Source organism: Rana temporaria, chromosome 3, assembly GCF_905171775.1.
Source record: "Rana temporaria chromosome 3, aRanTem1.1, whole genome shotgun sequence".
Taxonomy (NCBI): Eukaryota; Metazoa; Chordata; class Amphibia; order Anura; family Ranidae; genus Rana; species Rana temporaria.
Genome location: NC_053491.1, coordinates 316,637,582 through 316,653,910, shown reverse-complemented (window position 1 = coordinate 316,653,910; position 16,329 = coordinate 316,637,582). Strand labels below are relative to the sequence as shown.

The following is a 16,329-nucleotide window of genomic DNA, read 5'->3' as shown; positions in this document are numbered from 1 at the left end:
GAGAGGGAAGGGGGAGGGGGGCAAGGGGAGGGGGAAGGGGGAAGACACGTAAGTAGGAAAAAAGATATGGGTATATATATATATATATATATATATATATATATATATATATATATATATATATATATATATATATATAAATAAGTTGTAAGCCTGATCCAATGTAAAGGATCTCAAAGGATCGTAATATTATGTATCTACAAATGTATGGCAGAAAAAGAAGGGAAGAGAATAAGAATAAGAAGTGTTTTGATTAAAGTAAATATAAAAAGAGAAAAAACATGTTTTTCTTCATATATTAGTTTGTAGTATATCAATAGTATATGTTTCTAGAAACGAAACACAACTAAAACCATAAAATAGTAAGGTTCATTGAGTTCATGCCAGTGAATGTTTAGAGAGTAAACAGTAAAGAGTTCTCCTGGGCAAACACAGACAATAACAAAGGTGGCCAGGATCAATCAGACCTGTATGCCAGCTTTATTTTATTGTATTTGAGGGTGCCGATATAAAGGAAAATTCCATATGTATCCAAGAGAACATAATGTAAAATAAACCTTCACTTGGCATGACTCAATGAAACCCACTATGCAGAACCCTAATACCAAAATAGGCATGTCGAGTATGGACAAAATATTCACCCTGTATGAGATGTGCGATGGAAAAAAAAAAGAGCTATTATACGCAGAAGGCATCTAATATAAGACCCTATTTTCTTTTTCCATGTGGAGTATATATAACTCTATAAGGCGGATATTGTACTGAAAAGTCTCATGTGTATAAATATCTGATGGGGATGGCTCAAAATGATCTGGACATGACAGACTACAGTATGTCATGAACTGACCAAATGGAGCCAGTGCAAAGGCTAATGTTATCGAGGGCTAAGAGAGGATGGGAAATGTGTGCATGAGAACTGTTTATTAGTCATTTTAATCATAAAAGTGGGATACATCCCATTCAAAATTAAGTCCTTTAGGTAATCTGGAATTTAAATGGAAAATCCAAAATACTTCTCGTTTGCACAAAAGTCTAAATGTATCCCCTCCTTTAGCTGGACATACGATTTGTTCCATACCTTGTATAGACTAACTGGAAATGTCTTTAGAATGTACAACATTCCAGTGCCTAGCTGCATTGGTGCCATGGTCTTTGTCTATATCATATAAATGATCGCTAAGTCTATCTCGCAATCTTCTGATGGTCCTGCCCACATATTGAACGTTACAGGTACTGCAAGTGATAACATATACCAGAAACTTTGTGTTACAGTTGATAAATTGTTTTATTTTAAAGTTCCTACCATTGGAACATGAACGCACTGCTTGACCAGTCCTAATCAAGGGGCAGTATCTATCGGCAGCCATTGGTGCCGCATTTATAGGTACCTTTAAAATGTAGCCAGGTTTGGGAACTATGTTTAGTTTGATATAAACTTGGTGACAAGACACCCCCCAATGTGGGAGCCCTACGGCTAACAGTTCTAATACCCTTAGACAGGATGGATTGATAAATATCATCATTATATAGTACTGGCAAATACTTGGTGATTATCTGCCTGATTTTATAGAATTCCGTGTTATAGGAAGTAGAAAAAATAGGGGTGGACTCACTAGGGGAAAACCGAGTGTGCCTGTCTGTAGAGTTCCCATCCTTCAATAATGAAGCTCTGGGGACTAGATCCACTTTACGGAGGGCATTGTTAATTACCTAAACAAAAATGGGAAGGTCCCCCAGTGGGGTTTTTTAGCGGCATGATGTTCTCAATAAATAAGAGTGGTTGGATGATATTGAAGTTAAAATCTTTACTTGGTTTCAACATTAGATTACAATAAAATGTACAACATGGTTGGAGCATTTGTAAAATAGTGTAGATAATATACATATAGTACACTCTGATTATACATGAATATAAAAATAACAGTGGCAAAAATCAACAACAATACAATGCATGTTACATCATGATTCAATTGGTTTCCGTATGAGTACCCCGATGCGTTTCGACCTAAACGGTCACGGTCTTCTTCAGGGAAATTGTACTCACTCAAGGGTTAATGAATTAACATGTAATCAGAGATGGTTGATGGGGGAGGAGACGACCGGAAGACACATAGGCTCCATCCTAATGTATGTATGGAGGGAGCTGTCCCAGGATCACATGGTGTCTTCCGGTCGTCTCCTCCCCCCTATGGTCCACACTTGTGACTCCTTGTAAGCCCGGTTTGGTGGGTTCCCGCCAAGCGGAACGGGGGTTTCTCTTGCTTTGGGGGGTCTTCATTTTTACTTCTCAGCAACCATCTCTGATTACATGTTGCTTTTTTTGTAAATTCGGGAAATTTTCGGATTTCCGAAAAAAGAAAAAAACGAATGAAACGAAAAAAACGAATGAAACGAAAAACGAAAAAATAAGAATTTTCGGAAATTGACGAATTTTCGGAAATTGACGAATTTTCGGAAATTGACGAATTTTCGGAAATTGACGAATTTTCGAAATTTCGAATTTTCGAATTTTTAAATTTTCGAAATTTCGAATTTTTGACATTCCGAATTTTTCAGTTTTCGATTTTTTTAATTTTCGAACTTCGATTTTTTCGAATTTTTCACTTTTCTGATTTCGAATTTTTCAAATTTCGAATTTAAAAATTCGAAATTCGAAAATTTAAAAATTGAAAAATTCGAAATTTCGAAAATTGAAAAATTCGAAATTTCGAAAATTTAAAAATTCGAAATGTCAAAAAATTCTTCTTTTTGAAACGAAAAAAAAACGAATGAAACCAAAAAAACGAAAAAAATTCAATTTTCTAAGTTCCGAATTTTTGACATTTCGAATTTTTCCGTTTTCGATTTCTTTAATTTTCGAATTTTTCAAATTTCGATTTTCGAATTTTTGACATTTCGAATTTTTCAATTTTCGAAATTTCGATTTTCGAATTTTTTGACATTTCGAATTTTTCAATTTTCGAAATTTCGAATTTTCGATTTTTTAAATTTTCGAATTTCGAATTTTTAAATTTTCGAAATTCGGAAATTTGATAAATTCGAAATTTGATAAATTCGAAATTTGATAAAATCGAAATTTGATAAATTCGAAAATTGAAAAATGTTTCAAATTTTCGTTTTTTTCAATATTCGAAATTTCGAATTTTTCAATTTTCGAAATTTCAATTTTCGAATTTTTCAATTTTCGAATTTTCGAAATTTCGTACCTTCGAAGTTTTTCATGTTTCGAATTTTCGATTTTCGAATTTTTTTAATTTTCGAAATTTCGAAATTCGAAATTTCAAAATACGAAAATATTCGGAAATACGAAAAAAAATTTTTTTTTTGCTTTTTTCGTAAATTCGGGAAATTTTCGGATTTCCGAAAAAGCAGAAAACACGGAAAAAACGAATGAAACAAAAAAGGAATGAAACGAAAAAAAAAACGAATGAAACAAAAAAAAGAAAAAAAATAATTTTCGGAAATTGACGAATTTTCGAATTTTTCAATTTTCGAAATTTCGAATTTTTGATATTTCGAATTTTTCAGTTTTCGATTTTTTTAATTTTCGAATTTTTCAGTTTTCGAGTTTTTACATTTTTGAATTTCGAATTTTTCAATTTTCGAATTTTCGAAATTTCGTATTTTCGACGTTTTGTATTTCGAATTTTTCAGGTTTCGAATTTTCGATTTTCAAATTTTTCAATTTTCGAAATTTCGAAATACGAAAATTCGGGAATACGAAAATTCGGAAATTTCGAAAATTGAAAAATTTCGAAAATTGAAAAATTCGAAATTCGAAATTTCGAAAATTGAAAAATTCGAAAGTTGAAAAATTCGAAAGTTGAAAAATTCGAAAGTTGAAAAATTCGAAAGTTGAAAAATTCGAAATTTTTCAGTTTTCGAATTTTTCAATTTCGAATTTTCGAAATTCGTAAATACGAAATTTCGGAAATTGAAAAATTCGAAATTTTAAACATTTTTTTAAATTTTGGATTTTTTAAATTTTCTAATTTTTAAATTTTCGAAATTCGGAAAATTGAAAAATTCGAAAATTGAAAAATTCCAAATTCGAAATTTCGAACATTTCGAAATTCGGAAATACGAAAATTCGGAAATACGAAAATTCGAAATTCGGAGATTGAAAAAATCGAAATTTGAAACATTTTTCAATTTTTGAAATTTCGAATTTTTAAATTTTCGAAATTTCGAATTTTCCAAATTCAAAATTCGAAAAATTCGAAATTTGAAAAATTCCAAATCTGAACTGAAAAATTCGAAATTTGAAAAATTCCAAATCTGAAAAATGTAAATAATTTTTTGAAGTCCGAAAATTGGTAAATAAAAAAATTGGTAAATAAGAAAATTCGTAATTAACGAATTTACGTAAAAAAACGAATTAGAAACAGAACGAATTGCACATGTCTAGGGGCTATCACATCAAAAAATGCGGGACCTTTCCCACCATCCCATGTAAAGATTGGCCAGGGATGGTGAGAACTTGGCACCCATGGAGGCCACGCACCTCTGGAGGTAAAAGACCCCATCGAACATGAAAAAGTTATGGATCAGGAGGTATTCCAGAGCTAGAATGATGAACTCTTGCAAGACTAGTGAGTATCTACCCGGCTCCCTTAGGAAGTGAGAGGCCGCTTGTAAACCTAAATGGTGAGGGATGGGCTAGATACATCATAGCTCATCCATCTGTAATGTTTCTCCCAGGATAAACCATTCAATTTGGAAAGTAGATGTTTGGTATCTCTTAGATAACCTGGAAGTTCAGACACCAAAGGTTGCAGCTGTCCATCTACCCATTCCCCAAGCCGCTCATTAAGTGATCCAATACCAGCCACAATAGGTCTACCCATAAGGGGGTTCATTCCCTTATGGATTTTGGGTAAATGGTGGAAAACTGGCATTATAGGGTGAGCGGGGACAACAAGTTTGCTATCAGAATCAGAGAAAATACCTGCGGATATGCCTCAATCTAAAAGAGAGATAATTTCCTGTGTGTATGCTGTGGTAGGATCAGATCTAAGACTTTGGTAGGTCGATTCATCTGACAGTTGACGGACAGCTTCCCCCTTATACATAGATGAATCAAGTATAACCACAGCCCCCCCTCGTATTTTCGACGTTTTGTATTTTGAATTTTCTTCAGGTTTCGAATTTTCGATTTTCAAATTTTTCAATTTTCGAAATTTCGAAATACGAAAATTCGGGAATACGAAAATTCGGAAATTTCGAAAATTGAAAAATTCGAAAGTTGAAAAATTCGAAAGTTGAAAAATTCGAAATTTTTCAGTTTTCGAATATTTCAATTTCGAATTTTCGAAATTCGTAAATACGAAATTTCGGAAATTGAAAAATTCGAAATTTTAAACATTTTTTTAAATTTTGGATTTTTTAAATTTTCGAATTTTTCAATTTTCGAAATTCGGAAAATTGAAAAATTCGAAAATTGAAAAATTCCAAATTCGAAATTTCGAACATTTCGAAATTCGGAAATACGAAAATTCGGAAATACGAAAATTCGAAATTCGGAGATTGAAAAAATCGAAATTTGAAACATTTTTCAATTTTTGAAATTTCGAATTTTTCAATTTTCGAAATTTCGCATTTTCCAAATTCAAAATTCGAAAAATTCGAAATTTGAAAAATTCGAAATCTGAAAAATTCGAAATTTGAAAAATTCCAAATCTGAAAAATTTAAATAATTTTTTGAAGTCCGAAAATTGGTAAATAAAAAAATTGGTAAATAAGAAAATTCGTAATTAACGAATTTACGTAAAAAAACGAATTAGAAACAGAACGAATTGCACATGTCTAGGGGCTATCACATCAAAAAATGCGGGACCTTTCCCACCATCCCATGTAAAGATTGGCCAGGGATGGTGAGAACTTGGCACCCATGGAGGCCACGCACCTCTGGAGGTAAAAGACCCCATCGAACATGAAAAAGTTATGGATCAGGAGGTATTCCAGAGCTAGAATGATGAACTCTTGCAAGACTAGTGAGTATCTACCCGGCTCCCTTAGGAAGTGAGAGGCCGCTTGTAAACCTAAATGGTGAGGGATGGGCTAGATACATCATAGCTCATCCATCTGTAATGTTTCTCCCAGGATAAACCATTCAATTTGGAAAGTAGATGTTTGGTATCTCTTAGATAACCTGGAAGTTCAGACACCAAAGGTTGCAGCTGTCCATCTACCCATTCCCCAAGCCGCTCATTAAGTGATCCAATACCAGCCACAATAGGTCTACCCATAAGGGGGTTCATTCCCTTATGGATTTTGGGTAAATGGTGGAAAACTGGCATTATAGGGTGAGCGGGGACAACAAGTTTGCTATCAGAATCAGAGAAAATACCTGCGGATATGCCTCAATCTAAAAGAGAGATAATTTCCTGTGTGTATGCTGTGGTAGGATCAGATCTAAGACTTTGGTAGGTCGATTCATCTGACAGTTGACAGACAGCTTCCCCCTTATACATAGATGAATCAAGTATAACCACAGCCCCCCCCCTTATCTGCATTCCTGATGGTAATATCATGATCTGTACTCAAAGATTTTAAAGCCTCTTTTTCTAGATATGACAGATTAGGGGGGTGATTAACACTATGACAGTTACGGGCCAGGTGAGTGAGGTCTCTTTCAACAACATTACCATAGAAACCTGACACCTTTATTATGGTAAAATTATATTTTGTCCATAGCTTTGAAAATAAAATTTAGATGTATAGTGGTGTCCACATAGCAAGTAATTACTTTAACATTTACTGTACATACCGTTTTTATCGGCGTATACGCACACTTTTTTGCCCTTAAAATCAGGGCAAAAACGTGGGTGCGCGATATACGCCGATACTCGGTTCCCGTACTGTGTTTGAATGCCGCCGCCGACATATACCGAGCACAGTACACTCGGCCAGGCTTGGCTCCCCTTGCGGTTATGTGAGAGGAGCCGAGAGGAGCCGAGCTTGCCCGAGTGTACTGCGCTCCGTAAATGTCGGCAGCGGCGGCGTTCAAACACAGCGCGGGAAGCGGGGATCGGCTCAGAGACAGCGCGGGAGAAGCGGGGAGGACACCACGAAGGCCGCAGACAGACGCCGGACCGGACAAGGTCGCCGATGGACGCCGGGCAAGACAACAAAACTGTAAGTAATAAAAAAAAATCCATAAATTTCACGTCTAGATTAGGGGTGCGCGCTATATGCCGGTGTGCGCTATAGGCAGATAAATACGGTAATTAGAATACAGCATTACACAAGCTGCCTTCTTCTTTCTTAAAACTATATATCTATTGATTCTGGAACAAAATACGCTCTACACAAAGAAAAATGTATGAGCAGCAACAAACTCAGTTAATCCACTGGAAAAATTGTCAATTGATGCTGCAAGCAAACATATGGATTCTCTATGAACTCACCATGGCAGGAAACTATGTACATTGAAAAAATGTAAAAGGGTGCCCCAAAAGTTACTTTGCATACAAGCTCTTTTTCAAATGATGTTATAATGGTATAAGATTCCCTTTTTATTTTTTTTGCCTAATTACAGCAGTTAAGCCCCATACACACTATCAGTTTTCCTGCAGGTTTTTCTCTTCAGGTTTAACAAAACAATCTAATATGAGGTCAAATCTTAAGAGTTTCAATTTGTATGCAATCAGGCAGGCCCTTGCACTACATGGTTTTGGTAAAACTGAAGAGAAAAACCTGCAGGAAAACTGATAGTGTGTATGGGGCTTCACTTGTTCTAGAATACATGCATCTTCACAGACACAAAGGTTTGGTGACCTAGAAACCCCCAAAAATGCTCCTTTATACCCAAGATTTCATGATTTTGTAATGAAGCACATGCAGTTATTCCATATATTGGAAAAAGGCTCAACTATAGACACTATGTTCCAAAAGAAATAGCCCTCCAGAATAGCAATGAAAAAGGAATTTTTTGTTTTACCAGTTCAGCTGTTAAGGCCTTATATAATAGAAAGTAGCAGAAGATGAATGGACGGCAGCACACCAAGAAACTCTTGAGTTGTCTTTATTGAAGAAACATAAGCAGACACCGCAAATACACAGCAAAAATCATAAAACAGCCGACGCGTTTCACACTTGGTTAGTGCTTATTCATGGCCATGAATAAGCACTAACCAGGCCGATATGTATTCTTCTACATATAAATACCAGATTTTGCACTCTCCAGTTTTAGTAAATCCACTCCCTTTTGCTTAAATAAGACTGAAAAAGACCAGATAACTGACTGCTAAGCTAATGACCAAAAGCATCCTGCAAATCTTGATTTTCTATAAACACCAACTCCATTCTATTCTTCCCTTAACAATCCACAAGTCTGAGTGCACACAATTTTAGAAAGTTAGTTTAACTCCTTCAACTCCTTCACTCCCAAGGGTAAAACAAATCTTAATGCCTAAGCCCAATTTTGCAACTTATTTTCTGGACAAATCGGGCTTTCATTTTGTGGTAAATGGTAAATGATATTTCCTGATTTTTTTTTAAAAAATAGTAAAAAATATATATATATATATATTTCTTCCTACTACCATAACCAACCACCAAAAAATAAACCAAGAACAATTTTCCTGCTCCTGCTGATCTTAGCCATATACGTATGCATATGTTAGTGTTGTGTGTACCCGGAGTACAGCCGAGAAACAATAGTGCGCATTTTGCTTTTTTTATTCTACCTAAAACACACTGGGCCAGATTCTTGTAGTTCCTGCGGCGGCGTCGCGTAAGCTATTTACACTACGCCGCCCCAACTTACAGGAGCAAGTGCTGTATTCCCCAAACACTTGCTCCGTAGTTTGCGGCGGCGTAGTGTAATTGGCTCGGCGTATCCCCGCATAATTCCAAGGGGGCGGCTTGTATTTAAATTAAGCGCGCCCCCGTGCCGTTCGAACTGCGCATGCGCCGGGCTTAAAATAGCCCAGTGTGCATGCTCCAGTTCTCGACGGAAAACGTCAATGACGCCGACGTGTGCGTCATTGACGTAAAGTTGTATTCAAGAACGACTTAGGAAAACGACGTACCCGACGGGAAAAGACGACGCGGACCCGACGCCATACTTAACATGGCATACGGCGGACTGGCGTAAGGTTACCCCTCAAATAGCAGGGGTAACCTTACGCTTACGCAAACGACGTAAGCGACGGCTACGCGACGCGATTTTGTTCGGGAATCGGCGTATCAGGCTCATTTGCATAAACAAATGAGACCTGAACGTAAACGCCACCTAGCGGCCGGCGGCAAATTACATTTAAGGTCCGACAGTGTAAGAAACTTACACCTGTCGGATCTACAGCGTATCTATGCGAAAATGATTCTAGGAATCACTCGCATAGATGCGCGGGTCAAAAAACAGAGATACAACGGAGTTTCCTGAGATATTCCGTCGTAACTCTTCTGAGAATATGGCCCACTGACAATAACTGACACTGATACTAATCTTTAAAAAAAATCCTGTCCAAAAAATACTGACACTGATCTTTGGCCCTGGCCTTGACCCAGACACTAATCCTGGCACTGACCTAGATCTAGTACATTTTTTATTTATTTTTTATTAGTATTAGTATTTTTCTATACAAACTTTTTTCTCGCTGCAAGTACAGAGAAAGATACAATGTATATATCTCATCCTTTCACAGAGACATAAAACATTGGGGCAGGCTTTACAATGACTGATCACTGTGATAGTCAATCAGATAGATATCACACCAATCAGGTGACCTGGAATCAGGAATTCCGGGTCCTGATCATTAGAATGGGGACCGGGGCTCAGGTAAGCAGTGCGCTCCCAGCACAAAGGGAGATACATAAATATGCGGCCCTACAGAAAAAAGCCCAGTCCAGTGGGGCCACATATTTGTGTTACGCCTACGCCAATCAGTTAACTGCATGATAATGTTGTCTTATGCGTTCATGTGAAATCTCCATTGATAGCTGTGAAATATTGTAATTATGAATATATTTCAATTAGCTTTGTATCTATGTAACAGAGTCACTAAGAAGCCTAGGTTAAGCAGACAAGGCGGTGCCTAGGCTTGTTTATACAAACAATGGAGATCCAAACCTCATTGTTTTACACATACTCACGTCAAAGGATCCGATGATGGGATATGCAATAAAGGGAGGCCAACCCGTAATCAATACTTAACTTCCCGGGAAAATTAATTTAAATCTCATGCCCAGAATAGTCAAAAGGATTTGCATTGAAGGGGGCTGACTTATGCAAAGTATAGGAATTGGAGATCTAGTCAGTCCGTAATGAGTAATAGGGAAGCCCTCCATGTAGATTGATGTTTTAAGGAATATACTCTGTATTCCTTCATGTCATTATTTTATTTTAACCTAATATTTCCTCCCTTGATGTAGACTATAGATAGATGTTTGTATAATAGATACTTTCAACTACTCCCTAATAAATGTTATTGTGTTAAAACTTTTACTCTTGGTCAAAGAACTTTCATTAAACCATATAAAATTTTAACTAAAATAAACGGGTAACAATAAGATTGAATGACCTTAAAGGCCACACCTTGTGGATTAAGATTTACTAAAGATGTTAAACGTTTACTTGAAACCCTATTAAATTATCCAGTCATATGCAAACTACATTGCTACTTTTAAATTTGTTTTTACATAACTTGGTTATAAAAGCATTCCTGATGGTAAATATAATTGCTACACCTTAAATAAATCAACCAAATTGCCTGGGTTGAGTTTGAAAGACCAAATTATTAAGATCTCAAGACTAACTTTAGCTTTGTGAAGTCAACAATAGAAATAGATTATTTATAGATTATAGTGTAGGAAAATTATAAAATGGATATGCATAATGAGCCTGTTTTTTGTAAGATATGTGTATAAGCCGAAGTGAGCAATTATATGTAAACAATCAAATGCATATGCTTATGACATTTTTTATGAAGCCACAGATGTCATCCACAAACTAAGAATTTACGTTGAATTTACTAACAAAGATTGTTTGCTACAGAGTTTATCACCAAACATACATCAGCTATGCTGCAGCACACCTAAAATAAAATGTTAGGGTTTTGGTATGTCTAACTACAGTTTTTTATGCACATACCACGTAGGAATAAAAATGCATAATCTGTGAATGGCTATCATTAAAGCGGGGTTTCGAGCATCATTAATTTTTTTTTTTTTTGCAAGCTAAACTTAATCACATTAAATAGTCCCTAAAACATATTAACCACTTAAGGACCGCCTCCTGCACATATACGTCGGCAGAATGGCACGGCTGGGCACATGTACGTACAGGTACGTCCTGTACTAGTACCCAGCCGTGGGTCGCAGGCGCGCAACCGCGGCGCGCTCCTGCGACCCGGTCCGAAGCTCCGTGACCGGGACCGCGGGTCCCGCGGACCCGATCGCCGCTGGAGTGCGGCGATCGGTCCCCGGAGCTGAAGAACGGGGAGAGCCGTGTGTAAACACGGCTTCCCCGTTCTTCACTGTGGCAGCTGGATCGATCATGTGATCCCTTTTATAGGGAGACACGATCGATGAAGTCAGACCTACAGCCACACCCCCCTACAGTTGTAAACACACACTAGGTGAAACTAAACTCCTTCAGCGTCCCCTGTGGTTAACTCCCAAACTGCAACTGTCATTTTCACAATAAACAATGCAATTTAAATGCATTTTTTGCTGTGAAAATGACAATGGTCCCAAAAATGTGTCAAAAATGTCCAAAGTGTCCGCCATAATGTCGCAGTCACGAAAAAAATCGCTGATCGCCGCCATAAGTAGTAAAAAAAATTAGAAAAATGCAATAAAACTATCCTCTTTTTTGTAAACGCTATACATTTTGCGCAAACCAACCGATAAAAGGTTATTGCGATTTTTTTTTACCAAAAATAGGTAGAAGAATACGTATCAGCCTAAACTGAGGAAAAAAAATGTTTTTTTATATATTTTTGGGGTATATTTATTATAGCAAAAAGTAAAAAATATTGCATTTATTTCAAAATTGTCGCTCTATTTTTGTTTATAGCACAAAAAATAAAATCCGCAGAGGTGATCAAATACCACCAAAAGAAAGCTCTATTTGTGGGAAAAAAAGGACGCCAATTTTGTTTGGGAGCCACGTCGTACGACCGCGCAATTGTCTGTTAAAGCAACACAGTTCCGAATCGCAAAAAGGGGCAAGGTCATTTAGCAGCATTTTGGTCCGGGTCTTAAGTGGTTAATAGCTCCCCAATCGATCCAGAAATCATTGCAAACACTTGCCTTATATCCTCCAGCTCATGTTGTGGCCGTATCCATCATATGTGTGGGCATGTGAAGCCCAGTTCCTTTTTCTTCCTGGTTTCCAGGGAGAGGTGCATGCTGGGCCATTTTTAGGCACAGTAATGCCCAGAGACTCCTGGGAAAGTGTCATAATTTCCCAGGAGGCAATGGGGTCTTAGGACAGGAAGTTAAACCACCTAGGTCCAGGAACTAGGCAGATTACAAAAGCTGCCTAGTAACAGCCAGATAGAAGTGAATAACATTTTTATTTTATTTTTACATTAAAGGCAAGCTTTAAAGGAGACTGTTTTACAGTCTGTGTTATTGAATGCCTTTGATCTCATATCATATTGTGAGTGCATTTTTAACTAGTTAAATACAGGCATACCCCACTTGTAACTACTTGCCGACCAGCCGCCGCAGTTATACGGCGGCAGGTCGGCTCGGCTGCGCGAGATCACGTAGCTATATGCCATCTCGCGTTTCAGCCAATAGGGGCACGCGCTCACCCCCCTCTCGCCCCTTGTGCCGATGCGCGTGCCCGGCTGGCGCGATCACCCACGATCTTTTGTTACAGAGCGAGAACTGGGAGCTGTGTGTGTCATTGACCAGCAATATGGTCCGGGGCTGAAGTGGTTAAGTACACAATGTGGTTTATTTAATAAAGCTGGAAAGTGCAAAATCAGCTTCCAGTTTTTTTTTTTTTTTTACCAAAGCTTAAATGAACAAGCTGTGGTAAAAAGCTCATTGGTTTATATGCAGAAGTAAGCTGATGTTGCACTCTCCAGCTTTAGTAAATAAACACCACTGTGTACTTAAAAGTGGAGTATTTTTTTAATGGTTTTACACTATAAAAAGACCTGTATTGGAGTTGTGTATGAGGAGAAGTGGGAGACATTGTAACTCCTGTTTGATGGATTGCTGAAGAGTCTGCAAACTGTTCAAAGGGTGTATTATTTGTATCAAAAAGCACTGTTTGTCCTGAGTAGTGGGGTCCATCTCAAAAGGTGAGAGTACAACTGTTGTGGCACGGTGGTGGTGTTACACAAATGTATGAAGACTATAAAAGGCACGGAGGATAACTCTTAAAGATGCTGTCACAGTGGTTTCGTCTTCTATATAAAAAAATGTTTGCTTCAAAGGACTGTTTTTTGATGAATAGGACTTTCTCTATTTAGATATTGAAAGTTTATACTGATTCACGTATCACTTGTTATATATAGTTTCAAAATGCATGACTCAGCAATTTTACGATTTATGTGAAGTGATTACACTTATTGGTGTTCAGCAGATCTTTTTCAGATTAATCACTGTGTTTTGAGATAATTTTATTTATTGTCATATATTGGTGTAGCGCAGGGGTCATATACATATTTTAGTATTTATATTTATATTGACTGTTATCAGATTATATCCACAGAAACATGGTAATATAAATTATTTCAGCAATAAAAGCATTGCTTTGTTTACCTTCTTATATATCCATTTTAAAGCTATTACTTTAATACTTGTATACACTATTATACTTTATTATTTTTATATACTTAAGCCCAGTGTTGCTGTTGTTTCTCCCTGTTAGCAGTAGATGTCAGGTACCTCTGGCAATAAATTATATGCCACAGTAATGAGTTATAAATATTTATGTTCCACCTGACCAACCAGTAGGAGGGTGGATCTTGTGTCTCTTCACTCTAGACTGTGGCCTGGGGAGGGTGTGTGATATACAGCTTTGTGACTATTCCAGGAGAGGGCCTTTGTATGTCTTCGGTACAAAGCTTGGTAGCATATGACTGCCAGTTCAGTGTGGTCATGATGCTGGAGGCCCTGAACTAAAAGAACCCCACAAAATACAGAAGTCTAGTTGGAGAAGAAGTCATAACTGGGATGGAGTACCAGATGGGACTCTGCTGCTGAAGATCTTAAGAACAAGGAACTTGTGGAGAGGCTGCTGTTGCAAAGGGAGGCGCTAATTATTTTGGAAAGGGTACAGGTTGCTGGATTCAGCTTAATGGCCTGAGGTCTACGGATGAAGACTATGAGTCTACAAGAAAGTAGCAGTGTTATGTATTCCCTACCCCCTCTCTCATGTGTTGCTGTGAAGAAAAAACATCTTTAAAATACCCTTAAAGTGACGCACAATAATTTTACAACCTTCACCTATGTATGCTGTGAGGGCCAGGGGGTTGCTACACATTATTTATTTATTGCTAAGGATTTCACTAAATGTAGACATGGAATAATAATCTTTCGAACACTGCTCTATGGTATTTCATTAAAAAATATTTTTGTATACTTTCCAAAAGGTGTTTGAAGCAAAATGCACAAACGATCAAATGCACCATAATACTTAATTGAATGCTATTTTGTCCTTGGAAAAACTTAAGTGGTTCTAAAGGCAGAAGTTTTTTTTACCTAAATGCATTGTGTGCATTAAGGTAAAACAACTTCTGTATGCAGCTCCCCCCAAGCCCCCCCCCCCTATACTTACCTGAGCAAATCTCAATCCAGCACCCTGCCCGAGAATAGCGGCTCTCTGAGCTCTCTCTCTCTCTCCTCACTGGATAGAGAGGCAGCAGCAGGAGTTGTTGTCACTGAACACACAGTGCGAAGATAGGGATCAAGCCCGCACTTGAAAAAAGGAGGGCCCGGGCTGCCCTATGCATATCATTGCACAGAGCAGGTAAGTATAACATATTTTTTATTTAAAAAAAAAGTTTAGGTTTGCAATCACTTTAAGGGAATTTCTCAAAAAAAAGAAAAAGAAAAAAAAGGTTCATGACATAATGAATTCCATATTTATACCAAGAATGTATGACACAAAACTACCATGTGTACACTGACACATCAATTTAAAACTTTAAATAACATAATATGATATATACAAGAGAGTAGTTTGAGCTTAAATACCTTTATAATAATCTAGATAGATTTAAGATCTTTTTTAAAGGGAGGCCTTTAATCTCTACTATCCAGGATTTACTTGTAAACATGCAGAGTAAAATTGTCCATATGCTAGTAGAATTTTGTTTGAGATTTTTAGTTTTAATACTATTCATTTGAATTCTTAATCAATAGTGGGGTCAATTTGACATTAATTTTCAACCACATTGATGAGAACATTTTAAAGGAGGCACTAAAAAATGTTCACATATGAACTTCTTACAGTGAATAGGGTTTTTATAACTTATATAGCGCTACAAATGCAAACCAAATCGCCTCAAGGCGATGTTAAAAGCAGATAATTTTTTTAGGAACTATTGAATGGCATTTGTGAAAACTTTGAATGTACAGAGGACTTTTGTGTGCATTTTAATAAGGACGTTGGTTAGAAAAATCTACTAGTATATGGCCAGCTTATAGAACAGTTTAATCCTTTAATGTCCAAAGATCATTAATTCCAAGATGGTCAGGGCAGATTTAGCACAAACAAGGCTTTTTTTTGCTAAACTTAATACATTTACACCTTTTGGTGTGTTTATTTTTTTCCGTATTTAAGGTTTACTAATACATAACCCTTTTTTATTTTTAAAACTGCCTGAAAGTGGCAGTGTTCATTTGTAGATTACAGGCTTTATTTATTTTTTCATTGAAGCCTTCAGCTTACATATGACCATAGTGATTGCATGATCAGGGGCCATGCTGACTGGTTACCAATTGACAATGGGGACCAATGGTGTCAGCTAGGGTTGAAAGCCCCCAGATGCAGTGTCAGCTAGAAACTCTAAAATTGTGTAAATGTATACCCAGTATAGCACATGCTGGGGGTCATATATACAGTATACAGCTGATGGGTGAGAATAGGGTTAATGAACAATCTTTGCTCTATAATTAAGCAACTTAAAAAGATTTCTCAGAATCAATATCACAGTGGAGAACTGATAATGAATGAATATGGTTAAAACTACAATATACTGTATATTTTACTACTAATTGGTAGTGGTCAGATAAGCAATTTCTATAATATCCTAATTAGCAGCAGTGTGTTATACAGTTTTAGACACTGAAGAAATCAATATTTTTAGGCAAGCATACATGGAGTTAAAGTGACACCACTTATTAGCCAACACAGTA

The 16,329-nt window shown here is 36.8% G+C and overlaps 1 protein-coding gene across 17 annotated transcripts in view; it reads right to left on the bottom strand.

The window, feature by feature from the left end:
* Positions 1–16,329, bottom strand: part of LOC120932487 (protocadherin gamma-C5-like) — a 721,441-nt gene that overhangs the window by 439,534 nt on the left and 265,578 nt on the right. The window lies entirely within an intron of this gene.